The 24,870-nt window shown below is 35.9% G+C and overlaps 1 protein-coding gene across 11 annotated transcripts in view; it reads left to right on the top strand.

Moving 5' to 3' along the window:
- The window catches only part of PDE4D (phosphodiesterase 4D), a 600,878-nt gene that overhangs the window by 338,382 nt on the left and 237,626 nt on the right, over nucleotides 1-24,870 (top strand). The gene's annotated exons all lie outside the window — the stretch shown is intronic.

Here is a 24,870-nt window from a genome sequence, read left to right as displayed (position 1 = left end):
AGGAGCCCCACGGGACCCGAGCGGGCCAGGCCCCGCTCTCTGCCCGGCCGCACCGGCCCTGCGTCACCGCCGGCCCTCCGGGCGGGGCCAATGGCGCCAGGCGCGAGGGGCGCGTCACGGACGGGGCGGGGCGCTGGCGGCGCCTCCGTTCTGGCCGCGGGCAGGCAGCGGGGCAGCTGCGGGCTTTGTCTTAAAATCACGCTTTCTGCCATCTCCCAGTATGCGTTAAGTCCTTTTACAGCCAACTTCAAACCACATCACCTAAACCCCAAGTACTGTGATCCTGAACGTGTGTCATCTTTTTGTTTGAGCAGTTTGTATTTAGCAAAGTGTGATGGACCAGGTGCTGCAGCGCAGACCTAACAGGAAGACCGCTTCTATCCCCTCTGAGAATTTGGCCTACTTCTCTTTATGATAGAGAAATTATTTTAAGGACGTTTTAAGCCCCAGCGTTTCTGTCCCGAGTAAATGGTTTTCAGACATGAATCCTGCAGTCTGCTGAAAGGGTTTTGGAAGAAACGAGCTGCTTTTCATTTGTCTAAGAGGTACACTAAACTCTGAAAGGCAGTTGCCTGGTTTTGCTGCATACTCCCTGCCAGCACCTTGCTGCCTCCCACAGCACGGGAACCCATTGTCTAGGGCAGACTGGCAGAAGTGTTGGCTGGAAAGATACGTGAAGGTAATGGTGTGTTCCACGTTCGCTGTTTCAATTGAATTCAAACCGTATCTTCCCTATACTTGTGCTTACTGAATCATAGATCTTAGTTTACAATGGGAAAGGACTTCAGCATGCTGTTCATCTCAGCTCTCAGAGGACTGGCACTTTTGCTTAGTCATGCTACAGTAGGTCTGAAATAAGCATTTATGGGTGCTAGGGTTTTACTAGTTACTAGTCATAACTTCTCTTTTAGTTATGAACTTTCACAAATCCATGCATTGCCTACAAATGCATTGCCAGACTTTTCTGTTGTGAATAGGAATTGGCACAAAGAAAAGTTTTCTAAATTTGTATAACCTCCCTTTGTGCTACCTCTAGATGTCCACTAAAGCATGACAATGAAGATAAAGGAAAGAATACTTTGTGTGTGTTAAGGTAATGCAAATACTAGTGGATCCTCTTTAACAATGTTTCCCCAGTGCTGATGCCACATATCAAAGATGTTTTATGGCCAATGTTATATACATTGTATTATTTCTGACCTTTATATCCTAATAGAAGCAAGTATTTCAGATGCAAGGCTAAAATTTTCTGTAGCTTAGAGGTGTTGCTTTTTTAAGGCCTTTTTTTGGACTTGCATTATTCCTTCATGTGCTAGTGCTTGTTCGGCTCACATGGAATACAGGGAGGAACAAACAGCTGTAGTGGTTGTAAAAAAAAAATATGCACTTCTGAAATGTAATTTATTGTTTCAAATGTCCAGGATTTTAATGTTGTGTAACCAGTCAAGGAGTGGATGTGTTTTTCATGTTTGGTCCTCTAGGTGGGTTTAGGGAAGGAATAGCCAAAAAGTGACAGCCCTGAAAATAGGATTTGAATGTGAATCAATAACCTTTTGGAAGTGTGGTGAGAACTCCAGTATCTGAACCCTCCTGGTAATGCTAGTAACAGGTAAGAACTGGCAAAAAGCAGCTATAAAATGTATATGTTGCCAGGCAGTATAAATGGGAGCACAACTGTATCAGACAGATAAGGGTGGTAATAACCTGAATGGACTTTAAAGGCCTCATAAAACTGGGACTGGAGCAGGTAAAAAAAGAGACATTTTGTCTGAAGCTGTTTCTAACAGTTTAGGTTGTAGAGAAGCAAATAAAACCCCCATATAATTAGAGTGGTACAGTGGTTGGGGCAAATGATGTCTTGATTAGGATAAAGTTCATCGTAGCAATACCAAGAAACATTTGTGATGATAGTAGGAGCAGGATTTTCACATTACACACTATACAACATAAATTATGTATTAACAATGTGTAGCTTACCGCCATTCACACTGAAAACAATTGTAGAGACGTTTACCACTAAATTACATAACCTGTCTTTCCATTATATTTTATCTGCCTTTTTGGTGTCAATCCAAGCAAAGGTAAACATGGTATTCAGTTACCTAAACAAATATTGCACATACCTTTTAGCTTTACCAATGGAAAAATAGAAACGAAAAACCTACGTTCAAGATTGTTTGTCTTTAAAACTGGTAAAGACTTGAAATAATCCCATAGATGAATAGACTAACTTTTCCAAATAAAATTGTAACCTATGACTGTCCGTCTGCCAACTTGTGGCCTATTAAGGTTGATTGAAATTTAATTTGGTTACCAAGGCAGTGAATAAAGAAAATAGACAAAATCCTTTCTTAATGCTTTTTAAATCCCCCTATGTTTATTTGATTTGATCATTATTGTTCTATATACTTCATCCTGTGCAAAATTGTGTAGATACATAGTTATACATGTTACCGTTTGTTTCAGATTAATTTGATGACTAACCAGCTTTCTGAAAAGCTTTTTTGAAAAGCACCTTAGTAAATCCCTGAATGAATGGAATTGTTAATAAGCTTCTGTGTTCTGTGTTTATCAATATTCTAAAATAATGATACTAAATATTTTATTTGTGCATATTAGAGATCACATGGTTTTCAGCAAGCCAAAAATGGTTTTGATTTCCATTATTATGGAAGTTCTTCCATTTTGAGAGAATGTAACTCTGAAGAAAACTGATGGAAAATGAAGAGCTCAGTGTTAATGCACAAAATAAACTTTTTATTGTGTTCTAAGGACATGATGAGTCATCTCAGCTCACTAAGGTATCATGGGGAGCTGGGCCTGACCAATGCTGTGCTCTTGTGGCATAGCTCTTCCAACCCAAACCAGGATGAAACGTTTGTGCAGATATTTACACATTTGCTTGTTCTAGAAAATTGTTTGTATTTTACAGTGAGAAAAGAAAAGAAGCTTCTGTCTGAACTGCTTTTCAACGTATTATTTAACTAGTTTTTAGGTATTTTATACTTAAAACATTAATATAAAAACTGAACAGGAGTATCTCGAGTCTTCCTTTGGAAATCTGAATTTGAACTTGAATTTGATCTGAAAAAACTTCACAGTTCCCTAACCTGAGAAGAAATCTTTTTTAAGACCAAAGAGTTGTATTTAATCCCCTGTGGGCGGTAGATATTCACAGTATTGCTAAGTATTAAAGGTTACCGTTTTTCCTGATTTCTTATGGTCAAGGACAAGTGTTACTTTCTGTCAGGCATTGTTGAACTTTATTGCTCAAGTTAAAAGAAGTGTAGTAAGATGTAGTTAAGATACTGAATTAAATGGAGTTTCATTTTAAGTATCTGTTGCTTTTACCTTTATATTTCTAACACCTTATCTGCGCAGTGAACATGCTAAAAGTCAGTGAAGATATGAAAATATTTCTACTATTTCCAAATAAGGTTTCATTTATCATTTAAATTAGCAGTACTTTGACTTTCTGTGTATGTTTTAATATGAAAAGACAAAAGTTCTCCAGATACACTAGTTAACTAAGGCTGGCAACACCCACAATGAGCAGGTTAGATAGGTATCTGTATATATAAATTACAAATACACATTAACCATTGAAGTGCTCAGTAATCTTCCACACAATAGTCATGGCACTTTTGCATGTAAAATTTATGTGCAGGTAAGATTATTTAACCATATGAGCAAATACAAACTGTCATTGCTCACTATGGCTGTCCTAGACAGATGATTATTCTGTTGGATCTTTAATCTATTGTTCCAGAACAATGAGATAATTTAACCTGTTTTCAAGTCAGTAATATACTCAGCTTTACATTACTGTAACTAATACAAACTGAACTTTAGTATCTTTGAAATGTGGATTTTTGCCATGACCTGCCTTTTGCACTTCTGTCCACAGCACATGGTCTGTAATTGAAGTTATTTCATATCTCTGTCCTTTGAATGCACTAACTGTTTTGTTGTTTGAGACTGAAAACATTTTGAAACACTCTATTTCATAAGTAGAGTACATCTTTTAACCAGTTGAAATAGTCTATAAATTTGCAGAAAGTCTTGTTTTCTCTGGATAGAAAATCCTGATTTATATCTCCTTAGAAACTCAAGTCAGGGTAGCAGAAACTAAACTGAGGCTTCTTATACATATAAAACGCATGCTGATGTGTTTGTGCAGTTCCTTCACAGGCTCTTCACTCATATGTGATTACAAAAAGCTACCATCTCTTCCTTCGAAAAAATTAATCCAGATGTGCATTTTGACTCAGAAAAAATTACTCTATATCTCTACTTCTTAACAATAGCTTAATAATGAAGAAAAATATATTAAAATTATTATTATATTAACCACCTTGATTAAATATTACTATTTATGCTGCTTCATTTATTAAGGTTTTTTTTAGTAGATTTGCAGGTACTTACATTGTTTTTAAACGCTCTGGCCTGACTTGGGATGCATCAAGAAGAGTGTGGATGCATCAAGAAGAGTGTGGCCAGCAGGTCGAGGGAGGGTCTGCTCCCCCTCTGCCCTGGTGAGGCTTCATCTGGAGTCCTGTGTCCAGTTCTGGGCTCCTCAGCTCAAGAGAGACAGAGAACTTCTGGAGAGAGTCCAGTACAGGGCCACCAAGATGATCAGGGGACTGGAACATCTTTCATATGAGGAAAGGCTGCGGGAACTGGGGCTGTTTAGTCTGGAGAAGAGGAGACTGAGGGGGAGTCTTATTAATATTTACAAATACCTAAATGATGAGTGTCAGGAGGTTGGGGCATCCCTTTTTTCTGTTGTATCTAGCAGCAGCACAAGGGATGAAGCTGGAACACAAAAAGTTCCATTTAAATATAAGAAAAAACTATTTTACTGTGAGGATGAGAGAACCCTGGCACAGGCTACCCAGGGAGAGTGTGGAGTCTTCTTCCTTGGAAGTCTTCAAGACCCATCTGGACATGTTCCTATGTGACCTTATCTAGATGGACCTGCTTCTGCAGGGGAATTGGTCTAGATGATCTCAAATTGGTCTAATTGGTCTAGATGATCTCCCTTCTAACCCCTGCCATTCTATGATTCTATGATTATGTGACTTAAGGAAGTATGGTCTTCATTCACAGATGAGTTCACCTGAAGATGGGAATTTGACTCCTGCTGGGAAAAGAAATGTCAGTGTTAAATATTCTAAGGAATTCATGATTTTGCTTGAAATCTATGCAGTTTTTGACATTTTTTATGACTGGATGAACTCTTTGATAATAGCAGAATGATTTCAGATATTTTTTATTCTAACCATAAAAAATAAGAGAATCTTTTGAGTGAAAGCTACTGGTCAGTAGCTGTTAATAAATGCAATAATTTTTTCCTGTGTGACACCCTTCATGAAATTAGCAAAATGGTGTGCACAAAAAGAAAAGGTTTCAGAGGAGTGGATAGAACCAAGCACAACATCTGAAAAAAGATTGAACAATTTTGCTTAGGAAGTTTGTAGCTAAGCTGAACTCAGCTAAGTGCCTGATACATTTATATTATAAAGCATTTAAATACATTAACAGAAGGAAAGGGTGTTCATTTCTCTACTTTTAAAACTAGCTGAATTGATATACCTAAATTATGTTGAGAATTTATTACTGTTTTTAAAGATGAGTATGGAAAAATGATATGAAAATTAGTATTTTGTCTTATTAAGCCAGTAACCTTCTTTCTACTAGAACTGATTAAAACAATTGCCTGAATATTAAATATATTCAACCACTGGAAAGCTACAGTGAAACTGAATATACCTGGGTAAAATTCATTTATCTGAATGGAACTGTTCCTTTTAGTTTTAATTAGGTTAGTTAATCTCTTAAAAGGAGGATATCTACTCTTCTTATATCACAAATTTTAATTTTACAGAATTACTTTGTTCAATAGTTTTTAAAAGACCCCACAAATGTGAAAAGATTGATGATTTTTTTTTTCATAAGGTAACCTGATTTCATAGATTCAATTGTCTGAAGAAATTGGTTTAGATTGTATTATTGCGTATTTTGTCATTTTAATTGGGTTACTCTTATATGACAGCTGACAGCTTGTCCCCATCAGGAAAACAGATAATTCTTACTGAGATGAAAATAGATGATTTTAACTTTTTCCATCTGCAATGAAGTACAGCTCCTGATTTCATGATTTTTGCATAGCACTTATCAAATTGTTAGTTTTAGCCACTAATGAATGGTATTTGATCTGAAATACAAATTTTTGAGGCTGGCAGTAGCTAGGGAGTAAATCAGTTACTTATGTTTATAACATGGATGTAACTAACAGAACGTTTGTGTGTCCTTCACAAGTGTTGGCTTTCTAAGATCAGTTCTATGCCTAGTTGAACTTAGATATTGAACATGATATTTAGAACATTTTAATAAAAAAGATATTCCACATTGTGTTGTAACATTTTATATTATGTTTCTTTTATGTGTTCTGTTATTACTGAATTTATTTTTCTTTACAAATTTATTGCAACAGATGTTAAACAAAGTTCTAAAACTATCAGTTTTTTGAGTGATCGGTTTTTGGCGGTGTTTATATTCTCTATTATTCACAAGCAATTTAAAGTTTTCAGAGTTTAACTTCCTTTAAACTGGAAAAATAGATCTAATTTGTAATATAACTTCCAGATTCAGAACTGGACAAGGCTTATCAGGTGAAATAGCCTTTCTGGTTACAGTAGAAGCATCGATCACAGAGGCTCATATACCCCAGTGATATGTGTGTCTGAGTATTGTGGAATAAATGTTTCAAAAGTTAGTTTTGTTTTCCTTGTTTTCCAACTATATTCTCTAGAGGCAAGTAATGCCTTCAGAGAAGTGAGTAGATTTTAACTATCACATGATTAATTACAGTGTTATTTTCATTTGGCGTACAACTAAATACTTGAGACTTCATTGTTAATTGTGATAATTGACCAAATATTGATCAATTAAATATCATCTTAATACATCAAAGTCTTAAGATTTTTATGCATATTATACCATCTGTGAATTTTTATTTTCTTAGTCTGTGAATTTAAGAACATCATCTTCCAGTATTGCCTAACAAGTAAGTGTTATAATTAAAAAAGGAATGAGGCATGTCACCCTTACCTACTTTCAGAACTTCAGAGGAACAGGCATCCTGTCACATTCAGCATCTATATACATTCAGAAATGTATGAAAATCAACATGCAACTAAACTAAAATGTATATAATAGAGACAAGAAAATGCAGTGTGAATAAATTGGATTAAGTATATTGAGAAATAACAATGAACATGTCATACCATGCTCTGACAGTTGAATTGCAAAAAAAAGAATTCTGATCTCAGGGCTTAATACACCTTTCTGTGCATTTGATTGCATCCATTCATCAACTTCTTTATATTTAGGTATCCAAATAAGAATTTAGACTTCCAACTCCAGATTTTTTTTTTAATTTTTACAGTCAGATAGAGGTATTTTATACAACGATTTTTAGCTCACGGAGAATTGAAAAATCCTCAACAGTCCTCTTAAAACCCATTACTTCAATTCACTTAATTTCGTGCAACAGATCTCATGACAACAGCCCTAACATGTGGCTTAGAATTTCTGTTGTGCTCTTGTGATGTGCCTTTTGTCAGTGTTTTAATTTGTAAACAATGAGTCATTAAAAATGAACCCCAGTGTTGTATTTCATTGTACTGTATTTCACTTCTGTATATGTCCTACTGTGTGACACTTTTTTTAATCTGGTATCACATCATGTCATCGTTGTATTATCTTACCTTCTGCTAGTCTCCAAATACGACAAAGAAGCTGTGGAAGTGTTGATAGAATAGGTAGTTTCCAAACAGGTCATAAACCAAATAGACTTGTACCTAGAATATTGAGGTATGGTGAAATTTACACGTGGGAGAAAATTGGGAGATAAATTCCTTGGATGCTAGGATGGTGTCATACAGAAAAACAGACAGGCCAGGAGATACCCAGCTCTACATCCTTTTTTTTTTCTGTACCAGAATAGTCCTTCCACATTCTGGGTGATTGTCTCTAACATTGTGAGAGAGTACTGTTCCTGACTGTACTTTAACACAGAGGTATTTGGTGAAGACTACCAATCAACAGACATCTTTTCATTTGCTGGTGCTGTTTGGAATTTTGATCTTAAGTGTCCTTGGAATGCTCTTCAGTGCATAACTGTGCAGTTTCTACAGTGAATTTCCAAACTGCAGTAACTGCAATAGAAAGAGGTCTCTTTCTGTATCAGACTGACCTGTTCTATGAAAGTATAATAATGCTAGGAATTGCCTATGGAACGTCAAAGACGTCTAGGGTTTTTTTTCCCTAATACAACAGGATTTGGAAGGTTCATCCCACAAACACAGAAACTACCCTTTCCAATATTAGGCAGATTTTAATGAGGAGCTTAGTTTGGATATTAGACCACTTTATTCGTTATGAAGTTATAGCTGGTTAGAAAAACAGTTAAGGTGCTATATTGGTCATCTATATAATAAACATTTCTGAGTTTTAAATACTGTAATGTTTAAATTATTGCAATGTATGTTGGTCAGCTATATGCCATGTGGTACCTTTAGCATGAGTGGAATCTCTGCATGCTGTATAATCCTCAAAACCTAATCATATTTCATTTTGTAGGATTGTATTTTGCAAGTAGACATGGCTTGTATGAAGTAACTGCTACTGGGAATACCACAGTTACAAAAAGGTATGCGTGCTGAGCTGCAGCTGAGCTAATATATGGCTATTTATGGCAACCAAGCAGGAATCAGGGATTAAGTCATAATAAGGTAGGGATTGTACCAGCTAGAGGCTTGTTCGCTCCTTCCATGAACTAGAAGAAGGATTTTAAAGGCATTGATTTAGAGCATTGCTTGTCCCCTTCAAAGTGAAGACGAATAAGAGTTTTGGTAGTTTTTTGCATAATGAACATTTTTGAACCACCAGTTCATGCAATCCTACACTAAGATCAGATGCTCAGACCATTGTTTCAGTAATTATATAATATATACAAAAATAAATTCTGAGGGAAAACAAAATATATGACAATATATCAGGATCTACCTTTGCAACCTCTATATAGACAAGATCTGACCGCATAGGTAATGGTATCTGTATCTAAAACACTCACCAACACCACCACCAAAAAACTGCTAAAGAAAACAAACATGGGGGCCAACTGCAAAATTTTCAGTTTTTCTCTTTGTATCCTTCACTTAAATGTTTCATCTATATCATGTCCCACTCACCTCCCACCCCCACCTCACAAAGTACTTTTCTTATGCAGTACTCAAAGCTTCTTTCCTTATCCAGTACTTTTAATAAAAGTTTGGATACTTGGAAAAGATAATACATAAGCATACTTGTGACTGAGTTCAAGTGCTCTGCTTTCCTGAAAATGCCATTTGCTTTCCCTATATTCACAGGTATATTGCTGGCTATTAATCAAGGGAACAGATGCTGAATGCTGGCAAAAGGAAGTGCTTTAAAATCCTCATTTGAATATGTAACTGCTTTTACATGAGAATTTTTTTCCTGTTTTGTTAAAGAAATGAGGCCTACGTGATTATACATACCTATTTCCTCCTTTTATAGCTTTGAAACCTGTTATCTGATTTCAACCAAGTTTTAGAAGACAGAATTTTTAAAACTTCAGTTCTTTTAAAAAACAGTGGTGATTAGACAGTACTTTCAGTTTATACTCTTCCTGTGGAAAGGAATTCAGTGTTCTTGCAGTGTAGCTCCTGTTAGCAGCTGCCAAAGCAAAGCTCTTGCAGTTTGCCATCAGCTCAGTGTTTCTTGCCTCCCTGTAGCCTCAAACTGAGTATGTGCAGGTAGGTGATTTTAGAGCAAGGTGGCTAAGCTTCACATTCTTTGTGCAATAACTTACTCTTGCAATTTGGGTATATTGTGGGAATGAAGCCAGCGAAATCTTTTGCATACACATTGGTGTGGAAACAGTAGAGTCAAAGCATCAGACATGTTCAGGACAGGAACGCAGACAGAAACAAGTTTGCAGTAATTATGAAGCTAGATCTCTGTTAGCCAGAGGTTTTCATCTGTTAGCATCATGTTCTGAGTATTTTCAAAACCCTTTTGTTTAAATTTTAAGTGCTTGAGCTGCCTCTGAACTTTTCATGAAGAATCTACTTACAAAGTATCCAGTTGTGTTATTCTTTTCTGTTGTCACTAGTGTAGGTAACAACGATTTGGAAAGCACCAGAAAACCTTTAAAACCTCATGAAAAAACACCACAATGTCATAAAAATATTGAAAATGTATACAGTGTTTTAACTGTCAGTTAATGAAAACACAGAATGAAATAATTAAAAAGCATATCTAAATTTCTGAGAAATCTGTTTTTATTTCTTAGCTATTCACTAGTGCTTGAAGTGGTCTGAAAGTGTTGAGCATTCAAAATGTATCAGTTCTAGCTTTCAGGAACATAAATTGAGGACATCTATACAGCTGAAATGTGATTCATCATATTAACATGACTGCTGCAGACTTTAAAAGGTATCACATCTCTGATATCAAAAGAGATGATGTCCTGTGCTCTTAGCCTTCTAAGTTTTTGGCTATAATTAGTGTTTATTAAGGGCTATGATAAAGAAAGAGCAAATGTGCTTGTGTGTCTAGAAAAATAGGGAAGACGTTTTGTTGAGTGTTCTAAATCTGTGGGGTCTTACATGAAAAGCACATAGAATCATAGAATAGTTGAATTGTTTCAGATGGAAGGGACCTCCAAAGATCATCTAGTCCAGCCCCCTGCAATGAGCAGGGACATCTTCAACAGGATCAGAATGCTCAATCCCATCATCCCCCAGCCTATATTGATACTGGGCTTTGCATCAGCACACGTGCAGAACCTTGCATTTGCCTATGTTAGACCTTCTAAGGTTCACATAAGTCCACTTCTCGAGCTAGTCTGGATCCCTCTGGATGGAATTCCATCCTTTAGGTGTGTCAGCCGCACTACTCATCTTAGTGTCATCAGAAAACTTGCTGAGGATGCTCATGATCCAACTATCTATGTCATTGAAGATATAAAACAGTGTTAGTTGCAGTACGGACTCCTGAGGGACACTACTTGTCACTGGTCTCCATCTGGACATTGAGCCATTGACTCCTACCCTCTACATGTAACCATCCAGCCAATTCCTCATCCATCAAATTGTTCAACCATCAAATCCATCTCTCTCAAATATAGAGAGAAGGATATTGTGGAGGCCCATGCTAAAGGCTTTACAGTAGTCCAGATAGGTGACATCCAAGATTCTTTCCTTGTCTGGTGATATAGTCATACCACCACAGAAGGTCACTAGATTGGTCAGGCAGGACTTGCACTTGCTGAAGCCGTGCTGCCTCTCTCAAATCACTTCCCTGTCCTCCATGTGCCCAAGCATAGCTTCTAGGAGTGTCTGCCTCACGAACTTCTGAGACATAGAGGTGAGGCTGACCAGTTGATAGTTCCCAGTGTCCTCCTATCTATTCTTTTTAACTATGGGTACAATGTTTTCATTTTTCCATTCACTTTTCCAGACTTTCAGGAAGCTAGAATCAAGGATGTGAGACTTTTATCAATTATGACAGTTTCATTTTCAGGGGAAGAATACCTGTTTTTGTTGAATTTTTACTGTTTACATTAAAAGTCAGGGCAGGAAATGGAAGAAACAAATTGTGTAGGGAATACAATGTATTCAGCAATATGCTGTTAAGGCGTGGAGATTTTCAACAACCAAATTCCTTATACACAATGTCAGAATATTTGTATTGTAAATACATCTCTTCAGTGATGGGAGATAGTTGGCTGCAGAGGCTAAGAGGATTCTTGTTAAAAAATCCCACATTCTAAAAAAGTTAGTCTTGATAAATATGTGCTTCAGGTAGTAAGAGGAATGTCACACTTATGGATCCTTATGGTTGCAGAGTTTTAAGGGCAAGGTAAATCAACATCTGTTAGGCAGATTTATCTACAGTTCTGTTGGATTTTCTAATATTTCTCTCTTAGAGCTGTGTTAGCAAAATAGAACAAATCGATGGGATGTAATTGGCCACTTGGACCTTTGTGTGGTTAATTAGAATACTCTTAAATACTGTCAGACAAGGGAGACTCTGTGACAGCCTTCCAATAGCATAATGGAGAAAAGCATGAAAGTAATTGACTGATGCATATTAAAAAATAGCTGTGAAAAGGGTCAAATGATGTGAAGCCTGTGACAGAGCAACCAGACTGTCACCCAGAATGTCTCTACTACTTCTGAGTTTCTTTCTGGTGAGTAAATTCATTTAGCTGAGAACTAAAATAATCTTTGTCATTTTTGGGTTTATTTCTGAAAGATAACTCTAAATTATATTCTGTGGGCTTCCTATATTTGCCTGTAATGACTAAGTAATACTGCTTCTCATTTTTGAGGACTAAACTTTGGTAGGAACAGGGATCTGGTGCAATTCTTTTAGCAATGCAACTGGCATATTTGAAATAGTGCCTGTATTGTATCTGTAATATAAGTGATAAGTTAAATGTGTAAATGGAATGTTAAATATATTTTAAAGTATCTTTTGCACTCATTTGTATTCTCTTTCTATTTTCACTATTAACATTGTCCTTTTAAAATGGTATGTTCATTTTTGACCTGCCTGAAAATAAATTGCTAGTGATTGGATACTTTTCTTAAAGTTACTAAAACAAGAAAGGAAAGATTGATGCAGCCATCAACAAAATAGATTATTTGTCTCATAATAAATTGAAGAAGATGGTTCAAAAAGTCATTTAAACCTTTGAAAATGGGATTGATATTCGTGGAAAACTTGTGTATCCAGTTGTCTAACCTCATTTTAGTAAATAATGCAACCTTTGAAAATGTGGTTTCAGTCAATACCAGTAGCAATTTTGACTTAAATTACATGAATAATTTCACAGGACGAAGTAGATTTGTGCTGAAACAGTTTGCCAAGCTCAAATGAGTGTTTTATGTTTTTGATGGCATCCTCATCTCTGAAAAATATTGGCAACAATGCAGAAACTTATATTTGAGATTTCTTCCATTCCACAATCCTGTAGAATGCCCCAAAATGCTGCACCACATAGTAACATTACATGTCTTTATTTCTGTCCTTTTCTCGGAGCTGTTTTATTCTATGTAGAATACTCCCAACATAGTAGTTCTATAACAAGGTGACTGGGGCACTCTGCAAACAGCATAAGCAATTAAATATAGATCTTATTGTCTCATGGCAGAGCTGTTAAATAAAAAATGATGCCCCTAGCAGCAGCTTCTTATCTCAGTAGGTTTTTCATCTCACTAAGAGAAACAGATTAAAAGTAATACATGAATAATCAAAATTTATTTTTAAAATTAGATAGATGAATTAAAAAATCTAGTTAATTTAGCAGAATTTTTTGCAAACTTCTTTTTCTTTGTTAGATTATATTATAATCTTCTAATACACAGGATTTCTGTCTCATTTGGATCAAAAAACTAGCACATAGTAGAGAACAACTGCTCTCTACAATTGAATATAACTTTGATGACAGCTTTCAATTTCAGTGTGCTATGTAATTCAGGTATTTTCAACCTGATCTATTGTGTATATCTCTATAAAAGTCTCAATATCATATTCTATTGAATGGAATATAAAATGTAAAATATGCTTAATATCGATGTATCATAGATATAATTATGCCATTATTTTTGCTGAAGCTTTTCTGTATTGTTTTGTCTGTAGGTCCAGATGAAATAATACCTTTTTCTGAAATTTATAATTTCAATTGGTTTCTAATAAAGTAACTGAGTGATGTATAGTAGGCTTCTTTGCTAACATGCTAAACAGATACTGCCAACTGGGATATCTTTCACTGACCGACTAATTTTCACTTGCATTATTCGTGGTATATTCGGGAGAAATTTTATATCACTTTTAGTTGTTCTGTGCATATTCTGTCAGGAGAGTAATGTAATGCCTGAAATATAGTGACAGACATACTAGTTCTTTTTCTCTCACATTCAATTACAGATATAGACTCTATTTTGATTTAGCTTGTGTATTTGGCAATACTTTACAGTGGTTTTGCTTTTCCTTACAGCAAACAAAGAATAATTTGATGTTTTAAAAGATGTTTGTTCAACAACTTCCAGATAACTTTCTGAGCACATAATTTGTGTCATATTTAAGTTTTGGGTTTTCACCTTGTTTATTTCTTCAGTAAAGTTTGGTACATTTGTTGCTCATTTTTGTTTCATTTCAGTTTTATCTTTTTTTTTTTTTTTTTTTTGATAACTTCATGGTGACATTATCAGTTATATATATTTCCTATATAATACTTGTATCTATTTTTCAAAAGAAAAAATTGGTACCTGTGCTACAGCTTTTTCTATCTTGTTCTTGCTGCACATCTTCATTATAGAACAGCAGTACTAATACAAGATTGAAAAAATAATGACTGTTGCTGGGACCTAATAAAGAGGTTTGTGTCTTTAATTCTTTAAGTGTAGTGAATTCTTGAGAAAACATTTTCCAGAAGTGATAAGCTAGCAAACCAATTACCTAATTTTCTTGTCTTTTTCTTCAATTAAGTTACTAGTTTTCTGGCAGGAGTTTCAGTATACTTATTTCATGGTTTTTCTCCCACATACCCTACCTCTGTATTAGACTGTGACTATAAATATCAGCAAGTTTCTATTCAATTACGTTCTTATTGGTGAGAAGAAGGAGGCTTTTAGTACCCAGTAGGGCTTTTTAGCTCTGTATGTGATTAATAGGTCAGTTCTGAGTTCTCTTAGTCCTATTTCAGTGGTGCATAATCCAGCTCTGCTGTAGCTAATTTCATTGAGACGTCAGCAGCTATTATTCTCGCCAGCATAACTTGTATCACTCTTCAGGACCCATATGACTGCTCTTCTCCGTTTTCTCTAGTCCTAATGATATCTTCAGCTTGCAACATATCAGACACCTGTTTCAGTATTATTAGACTTCATTTCTACTGGGTCATGATTTAGCCCTTTGACCTTGACATTCACATTTTATTAAAAAGACAATCACGTGCAGATTTTCGGAAGTAACTTTTTTATAAACAAGGGCCTGTGATCTTCTCATAGCTGGACAGACGCAAACAAAAAATCCAGCCAAGTAATTCAATATCATTGAACACTTTAGCTACCAAATAATTTTGTGGATCTGTAAACAAGAGTACATTGCTACAGTGAGTATAAGGATAATTAAAATCTTACATTTCAAAGAGTCTTTTGCTTTCAGTTTGTCTTGAATATTAAACAGAATTCGAATTTGAAGAGGTTGCAAGGTAGTAGATACCATGGAAAACCAAAAACTCAGGATACTGTTAGGAGAAAGCTTGATTAGGTATGAAAAGAATTGGATGGAAATGAATCTTTAAAATCTTGTTAGGTTCTAACAACAAGTAGCAAATATGGGAAATTGGAAAATTGTGTTAGTGTTAAAAAATTACTTTGCAGAAGCACTACCTTATGTAAAAAGATATGACAAGTTGTTGTAAATGTAGGAGCAAATCACACTGCATGTTTTTTCTTTTATAAAAAGTATTTTTTGATAATTTAAATTACTCTTTCATTTTTAATGGCAGCAATAAAAACATGTCAGAGTTCTCAAATGACCTAATCAATTCGGTGACTTTTTAAGTCTTGATTCTGTAGAGTCAAGAATTCACACAGATTTTTTGAAATAGTTCTGTTTTGTAGTTATAAAATGATTAAACATCATGTTGTATTATTGTTTCACTTTCCCTTTCCCTTCTTTTTCTATAATGATTGCTTATAGGGTTCAAGTCAATGTTCAGGTCTTTGGTATTTAATTATTTCTCTTTAAGGTGATATAAATATGTGATGCCACTGTAAAAAGCCAGTTATGCCTTACCCTCAGCCTTGGAAACATATGGTCATGCCTTTCCAAACAATGGCACTGCTGAACACGGAGCAACATATGAGACAGAATGAAAATATTAGAAAGAATGACTTTGGGTTTCCTGTGTTTGCATACATTTTATGTTCATTAATATCCTTTTAAGAAAATTTGTTATTCTGGAATTATTAACTTCCTCTTCCACACAGGTTGACTAGGGTTCTCTCACTTTTTCTTTCACTGCAATTTCTTTCCTGTCTTAAATCAGTATATTTAAATATATTTAAATGAAAAACTTTGGTGACAAAGTAGGAATGTAAAATAATCCTGATACCCCACCTTCGCCATAAAATGCAGCTCTACCTTCCTTTTTTTTTTTTTTTTTTTTTTTAATAAGCTGTGCTAAATCATCACTCACTGGCGCAAGAAATTGAGTTTGGGAACCAGTGAAATAATAATGTTCTAATTTTAGAAAATATGGAAAGAAGTCAAAGAGCACTGACCTTGCTAAACATCTGTCAAAGTCAAGCCATTTATTGATGTGTATGTGCCAAACTCCAGGTTGCAAATTTGAAAATTTGTCTGGATAGATTTTTATTCAATGTAGTATCCCAGGATTCTTATGTTTTAACTGTCGCCCAGAATTAAGAAACTGATTGTTTGCAGGCTTTTCCATGTCAAAACAAATTCCTGAGAATAAACATTTTGCCTTAAAGAAGTAAGAAATAAAAGATGCTGTGTTAAGCAACTTATTTTATTGTGTTAAATAAACAGCACAGGGAGTACCATTAGTGTTTCTGCCTGGAAGTGTATTCCTCCTGTATAGGAGGAATAGCATTTTGACACTGAATTGCTGTGTTCTCAGGGATTCTCTAGTCTTTAGCTTCTTTGCTGTGGCAAGGAAAAAACCCCAAATATCCCACAGTTCAGCATTCAACTCAGTCAACTGTATGTGGTTGAAGACCTGAGGCTCACACTCGTTGGAGACACAGTGCACTTAGTACTCTTGATAATGTCCTCTGTAAAAGAATGATTACTGTTGGAGATCAAACCCTAATCTGTTTAATAATATTATATATTATATAACTATATGACTATATTTTTGCAAGACATTAAATATCTTAAAAATTACATGTTGCTAATAATACTCATTAAAAGTGAGGGCTAATCTCAGCAACAAAGTCTCTGGTACCATTCTGAAACTTTTTAATTAATTGTTCCCCTGTGAATCAGTCTTTCAGCAGAGTTATTAAGGTACATTATTTTTCTTGTATTCTTTTCAGAGCCAATTGTTAATATTACAGATGAAATCTTAATAATTATATTATAAGAAGTTCTTTTTGTTGCGCCTGCCCTATACTCGAGTCATGAATATCAAATATTTTTAAAAAAATACTGGCCTCTCTTTTCATAAAGTAATTATACTTGACAAAGGTGACTATCCAGTGCCACTCCATAGCTTAAATGCTTTGAGAAGTTCTTTTTTACAAGTCTGAGGAGTTTATGCCAATACAAATATTTAAATTTTCACTAAATTTATGTATCAGAGTATAGATTGAGGGAGCAATCAAATATAAGTTTGTAGGTTGTCAGGTGTGATGCTTAACCAATTATAATTCATATAGCTAGCATTCTTTTAAGAGACCTTTTGCTTAATTTTTATGTACCACTTATTACTGTTATTACTGTTTTAAGAAGCAGTTAAAAGAAAAAAAAATGAGTGTAGAGGGGCTTGGATCAGAATACCTCACTTTTCTACAGAACTCATAGGAATCTGGAATTGTTCTGGGAGTGTAGGCAGGAAGATACAGCTGAATCATTATTTTCCTGAGAAAATAGTATAGTTCATTTTCTCAAGAAATAGGTGGTAGGAATTTTTCATAAATTATGTTTATCAGCTTTGATAAGACATAGGGTTCTTGCAATTTTCAGAAAAGCAGAAAAAACTTGTAGAGAAAAGTGATACGCCTTGTCTCTCATTGTGAGGGCTTCATACACATCACTTACTATAGGTATGTAATAGAAAGAGTTTGCTCAACCAAATTTTGGAAACTGATGTTAAGAACTCGGACTCGTATTTCTTCAAGTTGTTTTTTTTCCACTGTGAGGTACCGTCCTGCACTATAATTTTCTTCAACAGTATAAGCTAAAGTTTTCATCAATAAAAACAGACTAATGTAAAATTTGTAGGGGGAATGAGATAGCCTATAAATCTCAAAGGTGCAGTCTATTCCCAGTGTGCTGAACACAATTCCATCTACCATGGTTTTCTCTCATTGCTTGTTTATTGTACTGCTACTTGGAACATAAGGTTCTATCCAAACGTGATTGTTGTCAGGATTAAAAAAATAACATGAGTCAATACTTGAAAATAACTTTTTCACTTTTCTGTGCTCCATTAAGTATCTTGTTTGTTTGTCAGTCATCAGAACACTGAGGCTGTATCTGCTGTTAAGTTTATTTTACATATAGCTGTATCTGTATTACATTATTAGGAAAAAAATACTAAAAAAGAGAATATCTGCCAACATTTTCAAACAATGGAAAAATAGAAACAATATCTTTATATTTTCAGGAAAAAACCTTCACACTTGTTTTCTAGTAACAAATAAAACCATAACAAAACTTCTTCTCTCGAATAAAACATTTTGAGGAAATAGTAAAATGTCTGTAATGTCAAACTAGTACCTTAATTTTGATGCTTTTGATAGCAGAGAATACAAAAACTAAATGCAATTTGACATTAGCAGATGTGAAGTACTGAAGCTTATAGGGTAACTTACAGAGACAAGTAATGAACAAATAGAGAATTTTCAAATACTGAAAGACATAGTTTTGTACAATTCTGCCTTTTCCTTGGCATCCTGCTTTTTATTTTTGACACCAGTTCTTGGTTATGATTCTGTTGCACAGGTCAGTTTAGATCTAGATTTGGGAAGAACCATAAAAGCTTGTAGGCCACCTGTTTTCTATGACAGTTCATTTGAGAAAATTATAGAGAAATCTGAGGTTTGAATGTCTCCCAGGTTTCCCCTGAGGATACAGTGATTTTCTGTCTGTCAACAGAGCTATCTAAATGCAAAAGGTATACTTTAGTTCTTATTGAAACTACATTAATTTTGCTTTTTTTTTTTTTTTTTTTGTCTTGATAGAATCACAGAATCATTCTGATTGGAAAAGACCTTTAAGATCATCAAGTCCAACTATTAACCTAATACTGCTAGGCCCATCACACAACTACACCACATTCCTCAGCACCTCATCTAAATTCAGAGGCAGGGGTGGGGTGGAAATTCAAAGATGGAGAGAAGTGCACACTGAGAGTGAAAAGGTAGTGGGCCCTGGAACATAGGTACTTAATTCTAATTCTTTAGATCATGCTAGCTGTCATCTGTTCTAGATAAAGTTGTTTTAGTTCAAGCTTATTGTATGTGCTCAAGCTGTATTTTGTGAGAGGGTGGGTATAATGGTTGAAACCAAGAGTACCTCTGGACTGGTATTATGGCTACAAGAAAATATGCACAGGAGAATGAAAAAGATGGTAGTTCCCACAAGTACTCTACCAGCTTCCAATTGTTTGTCCCTCTCTTACATTTTTGTTCACTCGTTGCTAGAGGCTACATAAACTTTTTCATCTACAACATCCTTTGATAGGGATCCTCCAAGTAACAACAGACTGAAATATGGAGAACAACCTCCATTTTCACTTGGAATGTGAGTTTTACAGGTTATGTCAAATCATGTTTTTGTCTCAAATGCTTACTGAAATTTAGATTTGTGAAACTGAAGAGGGAATGCTGGATACTGTTAGACATTATCGGTTTCTCAGTAATGAAGATCTTGCTTATGATCATGGTTTTTAACAAAGCGTGTCACTGGTAAGAAAAAAATAATTTTTGGAGTTGATAGTAGTTGTCTGTCAGTCTTTGACCTTGGTTTGTCCTCTTTGAGATCAGGCCATTAAGCAAGTCTGATAAAAACTACTCTGAAAAATTTCTGGATGTCATACAATACTTTATCATTTATTTATCTGTGTTAAGATATCATAGAATCATAGAATGGTAGGGGTTTAGAAGGGAGCTTTAGAGATCATCTAGTCGAAACCCCCTGCACAAGCAGGTCCACCTAGATAAGGTCACAAAGGAACATGTCCAGATGTATCTTGAAGACCTCCAAGGAAGGAGATGCTACACCCTCCCTGGGCAGCCTGTGCCACTGCTCCCTCACCCTCACAGTAGAATAGTTTTTTCTTATATTTAAATGGAACTTTTTGTGTTCCAGCTTCATCCCATTACCCCTTATCCTGTTGCTAGACACAACAGAAAAAAGGGGTGTCCCAACCTCCTGACACCCACAATTTAGATATTTGTAATTATTAATAAGATCCCCCCTCAGTCTCCTCTTGTCTAGATTAACGAGCCCCAGGTCCCACAGCCTTTCCTCATATGAAAGATGTTCCAGTCCCCTGACCATCCTAGTGGCCCTGTAGTGGGCTCTCTCCAGAAGTTCTCTGTCCCTCTTGAGCTGGGGAGCCCAGAACTGGACACAGGACTCCAGATGAGGCCTCACCAGGGCAGACGAGAGGGGGAGCAGACCCTCCCTTGACTCTTCTTGATGCATCCCAGGATGCCATTGACCTCCTTGGCCACGAGGGCACATTGCTGGCTCATGTTCAGTTTATTATCAACCAGGACTCCCAGGTCTCTCTCTGCAGAGCTGCCCTCCAACAGGTCAACACCCAACCTGTACTGATGCATGGAGCTGTTCCTCTCCAGTTGCAAGACTCTGCACTTGTCCTTGATGACATCTGCTGCTTTCCGCTCATCTAGCCAGCAAGTTGTGCACTCATAGAAGTCTATCAGGTTGGTCAAACAAGAATTCCCCTTGGTGGATCCATGTTGACTCTCCCTGATAACCATCTTTTCCTTCATATGTTTAGTTATGGGTAGAATGATAGCCAAGATGAATATTAGTGGTTTGTGTTGAGGTTTTGTGTTATCATTTAAATTTTTCTAGCAGTAAAATGTTTTCGTTTTTGGGTTTTATTTCTGTATTGTTATTTACAGAATAGGGAACACATTTACAGTTGGGCTTATTTCCATTCAGATACAGGTATGTGTGGTAATAAAACCAAAACCCTTTTACATTTCCTTTTGAAAATGATGCCAGGACAACCAATTATCTATCCATATAGTGGGATATAATGTTATTAATCTGATTAAGAGTTAAATATTTACATGTCTCTTTAAAAGTGTTTAAATACTTTTCTGGCTATACCACAGCAGCTTCTTGCCTTTTTAATCTCAGGTGTTCACAAAGTATAATGATAGGGGATGTGAAAATAACCAGTTACATTCTCATGACCATGTTATGCCCATGCAAATTGAGTATTTGGAAAGAGGCTTTCTAATAGAATCTCTGTTTCCTCCTAGTAAAAATACAGAATGTACTAAGGCGTAATTTCACATGCAGCTGTATGAATAAATTTAGCACCATATAAAATTCACTTTTGTAGCAAAAAACAAAACTGTTGTTTATGAGCTTATGCGAAAACAAATGTAATCATGTTAAAAACAAGAAGGTTTGAAGGATCCAAATGTTAGGAAATGTTACAATTCTAGTGCTTTGCACCATATGGTGACTTTAAAGTTGGCATTCCTATGTGTGTGACTTGTTCCAAATGCATGAAGGCATACTATAGCTCCCACAGAACACTTTGTTCCTTCACTGCTTTGGCATTTGCCCATTATTTCTTGTTCAGTAGACAGACCTGCACTTCTTTCTCAAAATAAATAACTTAAAACCTTTACCAGATTTGAAATTGCCTATTTCTTCATAAGATTTCTGTAACTCTTCCCATTATAGAATCTCGATGCTTTACAGTGATTAAAGGGTGTGCTGTAACAGCATAGACAAAATATCATTGGCTCTATTCTACAGATGGAGATTTGAGGTGTGAGGAAGTGTCTGCTAATGTGTAGCAAGTAATTTGAAGTATGGAGAGGGTAATTATCCAGCTTTGTACTTCAATAGTACAGAATGTAATCCAAATACTTTTTGAATCAACTTCTTTTGCAGTTGAGAAAACTCTGCAGTTCTACTAATCTGTCTTTAAAATCTGGAGCTAAGTACCCCAAAAAATTGAGGGAGGTACCTCTAGAGACACTCTTCACAGATGTGTTTAGGTACCCCATTATCACATGGTTGTTCAGGATCTCAAAACTATGTGAGTAATGAACTATCTTGAAATATATGCCCAGCATGGAAAAATTCTGAAAAGATAGATAATTTTCTTCAGAAATACATAGGAGAAACATAACATCTTTTGTCAAAAGAATTTCCTTTGAAATGTAAATATAGATTAGTACTAGATTCTGGCCTTTGCATATTTCAATCACTTGTGCGAGATAATAGCATTTTATGCACTCAACATTTCATGCACAAGACCATCAAGTTACTCCTTAAATACACCTTTGTCTCCTAAGAAAACTGGTTTGCATTTCCAAGGATTTATTTTCCTAGATCATTACCTGACAAATAGTAACTTGTTTTGGTAATGCTTAATGACACAAGACCCATCTGGCATTGTATCAGGATGTGCAGCTGGCTATTAATTACTGAAAACTCCTCTGCAGTTCAGATGAAAGCATCCGCCAAAGATCTGATTCAGCAGATTCATTTTTTCTTCCTTCTATAGTACCAGCTAAAAAAAAAAAAAAAAAAAAAGTTAGTCATAGATACTAAAATTGCCAGCAACATGGATGCTGATTGCACTAATGCTTTCTATTCTTCTTCTGTATTAATTTTTAAACACACACACACACACAGACATACTTTGGATCATAGGATCACAGGATCATTTCAGTTGTAAAAGACCTTTATGATCATTGAGCCCAACCACTGATCTCACTCTAAACCCCTAAACCCACCATCAAACCATATCCCTCAGCACCTCATCAACACATCTTTTAAATATCTCTCAAGGATGACTTCATATCCTCCCCTGGCAGCTTGTTCTATTGTCTTACAACCCTCTCAGTGGAAAAGTTCTTCCTAACATCCAATCTAGACCTCCCCTAGAGCAACTTGAGGCCATTTCCTATCATTGGCTCCCACTTGCTAAAACTTCCCTTCATGACCAGGGTTCGGTACCCATAACTGTGTATGTCACTTGGATGCAAAGTTGACATTATTTTTTTAAGAACATATTCTGAAAAAAAGAATGGAAAATCACAGCAATAGATACCAAGAATTGCCTTGTAACTTTAGTGAGAGATTACTAGTAAAGAAATGATCCCACAAGCTAGGAAATGGGAAGAAAAGTGAAAAATAGGTTTTGGGGTTTCACTGAATGGTTTTAGTAACAGTTTTATTGAAAAGTTTTCGATGTTTGATTCTGTATTGTTTTCACCTCATTAAAAAAAAGCAGTAAATGGCTTTCTAGTTTTGACAGGACCCATGAACAGAGGGCTTGTCAGAGCAGACAGGTTCTGCAGTCCCACTCAACATGTACATTTTGTGATGTATTTTTGTACACATCTACATGTCAGACATCCAAGGAATGTTAGCAGCTAAATGTAGTCTGATTTTACTAATCATTTAGTTGTTGAAATGGGGCTTCCTGAGTAAGTAACTAAGCCTGGGAATTTGAAAAATGAAGGCACTGTGGCTGGAGTTGAAGGCTTGGCGGAAGTATTTGTGAAGGGGGTTGGCATCACGGGCAAGTAATTGGTTCACAAACCAGTTCCCCCTGAAAAACAGGGAAGTCTCAGTCTGTAAGTTCTCCTTCAGAAGATTTTGCAGTTTGACATGCCCTAATAATCTCATTTTTTAGAGGAGAATAAACATTGCAAGAAGTATCTTGCTGGTTTAACTACATACTGCTTTTAATGTGTTTATATAAACACCGTAAAACTTTAATCAATCTGAATTTCAGAGTAAAATTTATTCGTCTAAAATTTCACACAATTGGGTGTCCCATTTCTTAGAGAAGCTGGGAAGACTAAATTTGTGATAAGTCATTGATAGGTCTTCCTAGTCTGAAATACTAGAGGTCAAAATGGCTGTATGCTTAGTTTATGCAGTCTATGGAACTACTTTGTTTTCTGTGTTACTTTTTCAGCTCTTTTTTTTATTCCTTTTTGCAAGTTTTGAAAACCTAAACAGTAAAGGAACTGAGGAAAGAGGAACTTCTCTCATTACATCTGTATTTTATTCCAATGTCCTCATTTTGTGTAAAAAGACTACAGGCACAGGAATAACCTCACGCATTTTAATCAATGGTATTTCAGCTTTGAGGGATTTTTAAAAAGGAGTCTAAAGTTTGTCTAGAAAACTGTTAGATTAAAAAAAATAGATATTTTTATTTATTATTTGGCTGATGCTTGAGGTTTCTCAGTAGTGCAGATGAGATCTGTCGTTCCAGAACAAAGACTGTAACGTGTTGACTTGAGCTTAGTGCCCTACAAAGATGAATTTGTTTCCCTGGGTACTAACACCAAGGAGTTGTGAGCAGCAAAGCTGCTGTTTGAAAGGTCACCCTTGACAGCAGCAGTCACCATACAGCAGAGCCATCCTCCAACATACCAATGTCATACAAGTGGATGTAGCCTCACTAGCTGGCTTTGGGTTTGAGAAAGATGAAGAGAGCTGCTTTTAAAGCAACCTCCGTTTCCCAGACAGATAGTCATCTTCCTCCTTGCTGTGGGGGCACCTGCTACTCCCTGGGTTTCCACAGTTACCTATAGTGGCCTCTACAAAAGGCATCAGCAGACATGAAACTGACTCAGTGCTGCATTGCATTTTCAAAAGGACAAGGGGCAATGGGTACAAGATGGAACATAAGAGGTTTCAAAGAAATACAAGGAACATTTTTTTTTACTGTGAGAGTGATGGAGCACTGGACCAGGCTGCCCAGATGGGTTGTTGAGTCTCCTTCTCTGGGGACATTCAAAACCCGCCTGAATGAGTTCCTGTGTGATCTAC

Source organism: Colius striatus, chromosome Z (assembly GCF_028858725.1).
Source record: "Colius striatus isolate bColStr4 chromosome Z, bColStr4.1.hap1, whole genome shotgun sequence".
NCBI lineage: Eukaryota > Metazoa > Chordata > Aves > Coliiformes > Coliidae > Colius > Colius striatus.
Note: the sequence above shows the minus strand (reverse complement) of the source record. Positions and strands in the feature narration are given on the sequence as shown.